This window comes from Eutrigla gurnardus, assembly GCF_963514095.1.
Source record: "Eutrigla gurnardus genome assembly, chromosome: 21".
Lineage (NCBI taxonomy): Eukaryota > Metazoa > Chordata > Actinopteri > Perciformes > Triglidae > Eutrigla > Eutrigla gurnardus.
In genome coordinates this window covers 8,294,270-8,300,269 of record NC_139932.1, presented here as the reverse complement: position 1 = coordinate 8,300,269, position 6,000 = coordinate 8,294,270, and the positions used below count along the sequence as shown (strand labels likewise).

Here is a 6,000-nt window from a genome sequence, read left to right as displayed (position 1 = left end):
TATGCGAATAATGCAATTTCAAGCTTTGGGCGATTTTTTTTCTATTATAAATCACGTGTTGCTGGATGCGCTCAGCCTGGTTGCGTCGAATAAAAAAAAAAAAGGCAAATAACAGCTGTCATTATAGTCAAAGAAACACCAGCCTCCTTCTTATAGCCTATATCTCTCTCTCCCCCTCCTCTCTCTCTCCTTCACACACACACACACACACGCGCGCGCGCTCACACGTCTCCCCCACCTTCCCTCCTGTCTCCCTGCAGCCGAGGCGCTCTTCGTCTCCAGAAGCATGTCCTCAAACATGCAGCCGCGGCGCGTCGAAGCGGACCAAAAGACGCCACCAGCGTGACACCGTGAAAAGCAGGTAAGCAGACACCTTTATTCTTGTTCCTTCATGAACTCTCTTCTCCTGATAAAAACAAAAAGGAATCGATATTCCTCAAGCAGGTTTGTTTGACTCTCTCAGACGGGGAGATGTAGATCTGTTGTTCCTGCAGCGACTTGAGCGGAGCAGCTTTTCATTTAGCCGTCTTGCTCAAGGACACTCCGACAGAAGGGACTAGTTGCTGCCGGTGATCGAACCTGAGACTTCTCAGATACGCCCGTCTCTTAACCAAAGACACATTGAATCCCCCCCGCGCGTAAAAATTGGCGAAATATGGGAACTTGATGATAGTTAATAATATTCTGAGAGTTTCAGGGTGACAAAAGTGTGGAACTTCAATTTCAGGATGAATGAACTCAAGAGAGAAAGAGTGTGACTATAAAAATAATTGATGCCTGCATGTAATCGGCTGCAATTACGCGTAAAAACGGCTCTGACAGTATCTACTGCGGGGGAAGCTTTGCATGAGGAGCGCAAGGACAACGCATGTTTTGCTCTCGATCCACAGCTGTGCGCCTTCGGACGGAGACGGAGAGCGGAACTTAAGCTGTGTTGTATATCATAGTTTCCTGAGCAGAAATATTAACATCAGACAGCGATGTCGTTTTATGTCATCATCAGTTTTATTTTTCAACCAAACCAGTGATTGCGCGCCTTCCGATCAAATATCCGACGCAACAAGAACAGTTCACTCCAATTTCTCGGCGAACAGTTTTTCTCCAAGCGATTTCTTTGATGATTCATCTGACGAAATATCAGTTTGCAGTAACGTGTGCGCTCGTGGCACTTTGGATAAAAGGGTCCTCTGTGTCGCGTCAGCCATGCCTTCATATAACATCTGGCGTCTCCGCTATTCTCCTCTTTTGATATTCCATCTGTGCTGACAAACACCAAACCCTGACGTCTAGTAGTCCACAGCAGAGATGCAGATTGTCCTCTCCTTGATTTTCGCGCGTTTGATCGCCACAGCGAATGGAAAACTGCATGTTTTTGTGTGTTTTATGTTGCCACGTTTATCCCCCCTTTTAAGTCAACAAACCAGCCACGTTATGTGCGTAAAGATCTAAGAAACCTAATTAAAAACGAGAGGAGATGTCGCAGCCACAGCCTCGCTGCGTAAAAGCGCAACGCAACAGACTTGAGAAGGCAGGTTTGTGTCGGATCGTGTGACTGTGCGTCTTACTTAAGACATTTTACGCGCAGAGTGGGACTCCCAAATCACGCTCCGAGCTTGTTGATCGTAAATCTACCGGAGGACTCGACGTTCACAAGGTAAAGCAACGATTTACAGCCACTTTACCCTCATAGGGCACAATTTAGGCTGTTTTCTTTATGATTCAGGGTGACAATTACAGCCAATTAGTGGCGTCTATGTGGATGAAAAAGCTGATGTCTGCTCTTCTTATCATCTGGCTGGGTAAACCAGTGCAGTCGGACGAGGTCTGCTTGTGATGGATGGAGGTATGTGCTGGTTTTGGATCATTTAACTTCACTCTGACATTAATAAGCGAGCGCAAGAAGAGCTTTTGGTCCTGGACATGAAAAGTAATGCTCACCTGACAAGGAACACCAAGTAGCGTTACGACTCATCGGTTATTTCTGCACTGAAACAGAGACAGTACGAGCCTGTGAATGTGAGTACAGTGTGTGATTGAGATTTTTGAATGCAATAACCTATATCAGTGTGGTTATTAAGTGGGTATTTGCAGCAGCATCTGTGGCAGAGATTTCATATTCACTTGGCATTTCGCGGTGCAGTGTGTGAGTGAGTGCTGTGGGCTTGACCGGGATTAAGTCGGTGTAATTGGTTTTGTTTGAAGAAATGAGAAGGACTGATGTCGCCTCTAGTGTCTCTTATTGTGGCGGTGTGCTGGGTTTGCTTCTTACACATTCATGCAGATCTCCAATAAGGAATGGGATTTGGCTTCTTGCCAAAAACAAAGAGGAGCTGATTTGATGATTTTGCTTCTGCCTGGGATCCATTAGGAAGATGTTTATGAACAGCGCTGCAGGGGAACACGTTAAGGCTCATGAACCCATATGTTTGTGTGCACAAACATGTTTGTGTGCACAAACATGTTTGCCAATCTGGCAAACAAAAAAGAACTAATAGCAATATGATAAACAGCTTGCAAAAACATCATCATTTCATGCTCTTTCTGAAAATGCTCATCTTTTTTTAGTGGATACTTCATCACGAAGGGTGCTATCTGCTACACCACTTGAACCAAAGGAGCCATTTGTTTACCTGCAGATAAAGATTCTTGACAGCTCTTTCCCAGAGAAAAAAAAGAATTTGCAGGCCCATAAAAACATGCAGGTTTCATAAATCACTGGATATAAATCGCAAAACTTTACAGCGCATGATGAGGGGGAAGTGCACTTCTTTAGATATGAATAAAAGCATCGGAATGGCTATGTTGCTTCACTATCCATATTTGTAACCACTCCAACTCTCTCAGTACTTCCTCATGTCCTTTCACTTCCTTTCTATTATCTTAAGGGCAAAAACAAGCATATTAAGATCTTACATAAAGCTTCCATTCTCACCTATGATTCATCACTGCACGATTCAAGTTTGCAGAAGTTTTGCAGACTTGCTGCTCTGCTTCTCCACTCATCATCCTCTCTGACATCCTGATGCTGATGGATGAGGTTTGAATGCACTGTGACTGAACAGCTATTTTATGGGCTTTTTTTCCCCAATCTCTGCAGCCCTCTGAGGTTTACCGAGGTCAGACATCGTTCCTTCTTATGTTGGTTTTCTTCCAGATGCCCTGCCCCAATTTTATTGATATTACATTAGCAATGCAGATATTATGGACTGTGCATAATTTTACTGGGGGTGTCAATGTGTTTGACTGATGGCAAATGATGGCATTGATCCCGCCTGGCCAGTGATTCTGCATGATTATTGTTTATTGGCATGGCGGTTACTGCAGATCACAGTATGATGACGTATGTGCTGAGCATATTCATTTCAACTATCTGTCACGGAGTGTTTTAAGAACAAAGGTTCATTTTATGTTTTAAAAGTGATGCTTGTCGCCCCCTGTGGTGACAATGAGACACGGAAAGGTATGATCCTCCACTGAGTGCCGTTTGCCGATTTCTTATTGAAGTTGGGAGGACATCAACACTGTGCTTTAGCTACACACACACACACACATGCCCAACCTGGTCTCCTATGGGGGACAGAGAGAGGATTGCCCACACAGCCTGAATGCACACGTATCCCTAAATCTGTGTGTTTTGGCAGCGGTGCAAACAGTGTTTGAGGCGAGGTTGCTCTTTGTAAAAAAAAAAAAAAAGAAAAGTTAAATTTAGCCCGCGGGTGCCTCATTCCATGGACATAAGCTCCTCGGTTGTAGAGCGGCTGCACAGTGCACGTTAGTGAATCAGTGTAGCTGGCACGCACAGAAAGGAATGCCTAATTATCACGCTTTCAACCGCAGTGGGCTCCTCTTTTTTTCGCACAGAGCTCTAATCGCTTTCTTTTTGCTATCATTACACACTTATTTATTTTATTTTTGACACAATTAAAACAAGTTATTTCTGCTCGCCGCGTGGTTGAGCCCGGGAAGTCCACGCGGCATCGGCTGGCTGTTGAAGGAAGGTCTAATTGGGCAGAAACAGAAGATTGGCTCTGCTAATGTGTGGACAATTTGTGGAAGAAATGAAAAGAGATTGCACGGAGGGGTTTTTACATAACAGTCAACACGCAGCGTGTGCATGTATGGGTGGATGGAGTTTGTGCCAGGGGAAAAGGCTGCCGGGATGTAGGCTATTTGACTCATGCATTTTGCTAAATATTGTTTCATCAGCTAAATGCAAACTATATTTAGAGCGTGCATATTTCCACACACTGATGTCGTATCTTCTAGCGGGACGAATAGCTAGCGCGCCCTTTGCTTATAGCTGTATATATCTCCTCATCAGATGCTGAGTGATTGCAGTGCTGTACAATATGAAGTGCCACTAAAACCACCGCATGAAGTGGCATTGATTGGAAAGGACGGGGGAGGAGGGAGATTCCTCCTTAAGGTCATTATCTAGCAGACAGAAAGAGTTAGACGAAACAAACCGCCATAATTGCATTTGTAACAAAAGACTCGGAATCAATGGACTAAGCAGTACTTACAGCATTGTGTCAGCATATTTCATCAACATGCAAATGGATTCAGTGACCCTGTAATTGCTCATAAAATCCGTTCTATGAAGTCGGTTCTGCAGCTCCTTGAAGTTTGTCTTGTGATTTAGAAAGCTTCTGACAACTTCAATGCTTATCTCCAGATTCAATACTATCACGATACTTTGGTTGGTGCGGACTAAGAATTACAATTGTGCAAGTTTGGCGGCTTAATATTGCTTTTGTTTATTTTTTTAAAACAATACTTTGGGGAAACATCATACACACCAGGGAGACCTTTATTTTGGAAAATCTCTTAATTGACGCTATAAAAAATGCTAGATTTTTTTAAAGATTGTCCTGAAGTCAAATATATCCATTATTGTCGGGAATTATGGAGCTGGAGTGTTTTTAGAGCACCTCAAGTAGTCATAAATGTAGCTATTTCCAGGTACAACGATGGGACTTTTACTGTGGAATATTTCAAAAGTTAGAGTAAATAAGGCTCAATTTCATGTCTGTATGTAGAGTCGCCTTGATTTTGATTTTTTTCTCCGTCATCCCAAACAATAAAGACATTTCCCTTACATTTAAATTCCTATTTTCTTTTCATTCATAAGGGACACAGTTAACAGTTATTTTCAGATCAGATTCATCTTATTTCCCTGTAGCTTTATACCCCCTTTGCTAACACCTTATTTTGTCTATGTAGCTTTTCACTAACTTTGGCAAGTCCGTTGCTGGCTCTCCTCATCTGTTCATTCTATTCATATATTCGATCCCAGTTAAGTCAGAAGTAGGAAAATAATGGTACAGCCACTCGTTCTAGGCTCCTGATGATTTTAAACCTGATCTGACAGGTTTTTTGGCCACTTGGGGGCAGTAGAAGCAATCTGTTGATATCGTAAACTTGTTAGCAAATTGCTGCTTACTTACACATCCAGCAGAGGTGGAGTATTGATTTAGAGTTGTGTTTCTGGCCACCAAACAAATGTACAGTAAGTCAAGTAAAGTGCACAAAATGTCAAAACTGGACAATCACAAGCTAGCCTCGCCCTAAAGTATATCCTGCTTTACTGTATATTTTACTAAAATTAGCTAGCATTTACTAAAAAAACATCATGTTGTGTTGACGAATACCTGAAACTAGAAATTCAGACCATAAACTCATCTTTGCAATGTTTACCTGAGTAATAACCTGAGAATAAGGGTCGTTTTCTCAGACTTATTTCTTTGCAACCAGAGGAGTCGCCCCCTGATGGTCATTAGAAAGAAGGCAAATTCAAGGCACTTTAGCATTGGTTTCACTTTTCAGACACAGAGGTTGCCGCCTGAGAACTGATGAGATTTAGTAGATACTGCACTCTGTACTTTTACCTCCAAGAGGCATTATTATCAACTTAACGACACAAATCCATTTCATAATGAACACACTGGAGAGCTGTATGAATTACAATCTGTCGACATGCTCTGTCTTCCTCTCACTAAA

The 6,000-nt window shown here is 42.6% G+C and overlaps 1 protein-coding gene across 2 annotated transcripts in view; it reads left to right on the top strand.

Annotated features, from left to right (window-relative positions):
- Nucleotides 1-233: 233 nt before the first annotated feature.
- Nucleotides 234-6,000, top strand: part of chrm2a (cholinergic receptor, muscarinic 2a) — a 63,707-nt gene continuing 57,940 nt past the window's right edge. The window contains exon 1 of one of the 2 annotated variants that reach the window (XM_084039099.1): nucleotides 234-361. The gene's annotated coding sequence lies outside the window, so the exon portion shown is untranslated. Of the gene's footprint in view, nucleotides 362-1,551; nucleotides 1,655-6,000 lie in introns of those variants that run through there. The other variant, XM_084039100.1, reaches the window with a different exon arrangement.